This window comes from Pseudopipra pipra, chromosome 3 (genome assembly GCF_036250125.1).
Source record: "Pseudopipra pipra isolate bDixPip1 chromosome 3, bDixPip1.hap1, whole genome shotgun sequence".
In the NCBI taxonomy this organism is placed as follows: Eukaryota; Metazoa; Chordata; class Aves; order Passeriformes; family Pipridae; genus Pseudopipra; species Pseudopipra pipra.
The window spans coordinates 32,260,184-32,261,506 of record NC_087551.1 but is presented as its reverse complement, the minus strand read 5'-3'; the positions used below and the strand labels follow the sequence as shown (position 1 = coordinate 32,261,506).

Below are 1,323 nucleotides of genomic sequence, written 5' to 3'. Positions count from 1 at the left end.
AGATCTTCAGAGCCTGTCTGTCTCCTGTGTCAGCTTCCTTTGCATGTCACTGGAACACACACAGTGTGTGGGAGAGGTAATGACACTGGAAGTAGAAAGTACTCACAATGTAAACATACTTTCACCTTGCACAGATACAAGAGGAGAGCCCAACAAATGGCCCTGCAAGGAAGAGAATATCCTCTCAGCCTGGTGTGTTTGCTAGAGGAAGATCGCAGACACTGCCTACACAGACATTGCATTTTCTGCAGGGCAGTCTGATGCTGCTAGAACACTGTCTCTGTGGCTGCACTTGCTTACTGCAGTGTGATGTGGCTTTTGGAATTGCAGCACAGAAATGTCAAAAAAGTTTTATACTTGGCTGTCATCTCACAAAGCTGTGGCTTGTAAAACTGAGGCTGCCCTATCTTTTCTTCCAAATATTTAAGAAAAATACTTGGAAATGTCATTCTGTAGAAAGTTTTGATTTCTGACTTTTCTGATTAATTTAAGGAGAAAACAGAGGTCCTGGAATTTCCCACTGAGCAAAATTTCTGTTTTTCCGCCAGCTTGACTCAGCAAGAACATTTCCCACAGGAATTTGACCATGAGTATTCGTACTACCTAGACAGTTTTTGTGAATCTCTGAAGGTGGTGAAAGCAAGAGAAAAAGTATGTCATAAATCCTCAGTTTCTGCTTCATGCCTTCGCATAAACAGAGGTCATCTCACCTTTCTCTCTGTTCTCCTGTATAGGTTTCCTGAGAACAGCCTGTGTAACTGGGTACCAAAGCAAAGGTCCATGGAGGGTTGGAAGGGCCAGAGCTGATGGAGATGTGCTCTGTGAATTGGTCCTTGCATACAGTTTCCTCCTTTGTTTCTCTTTATGAATGAGCTCAGTTTTTACAACACAACTTCTTCATTGCAATTACACCGAAATTTCGGTCTCTTTCTTTTAGAGGTGTAAAACTGACCTTCAGAAATGTTTTTTCAGGTGTCATTTTTGCTTGTGGGTTCACCGGTAGAGAAGGAAACAGTGGGAGTGAGAGACAGAGTGGGGGCAAGAGGTAGGGAAGTGCTCCAGTGACAGTGCTCCAGAAATAACCGAATCACTGGCTTGAGAAGCCTTGTCCCAAGCCCAAGTATTGAGACAGGAGAACAACTGGAAATGGTCTGGCCTGTCCTCACCAAATGGGGTATAAGGACTGGAGTGATGGAAATTTTACCATACTTCTCTCTTTGTGTGGTTTCTTCTATCAAAGCTGCATTAGGAAAGAAACCCAACGAATACCCAATAAATATCTTACCTTTTTTTTACCAAAGAAACTCCAAAATCTTGAGGATC

General features: G+C 42.9%; 1 long non-coding RNA gene across 1 annotated transcript; it reads left to right on the top strand.

Moving 5' to 3' along the window:
- The first annotated feature begins 547 nt into the window (after positions 1-547).
- LOC135412500 (uncharacterized) lies at positions 548-911 on the top strand. Its single transcript, XR_010429696.1, has 2 exons — positions 548-651; positions 735-911. It is a non-coding gene; the product is annotated as an uncharacterized LOC135412500 (long non-coding RNA).
- Positions 912-1,323: the final 412 nt, after the last annotated feature.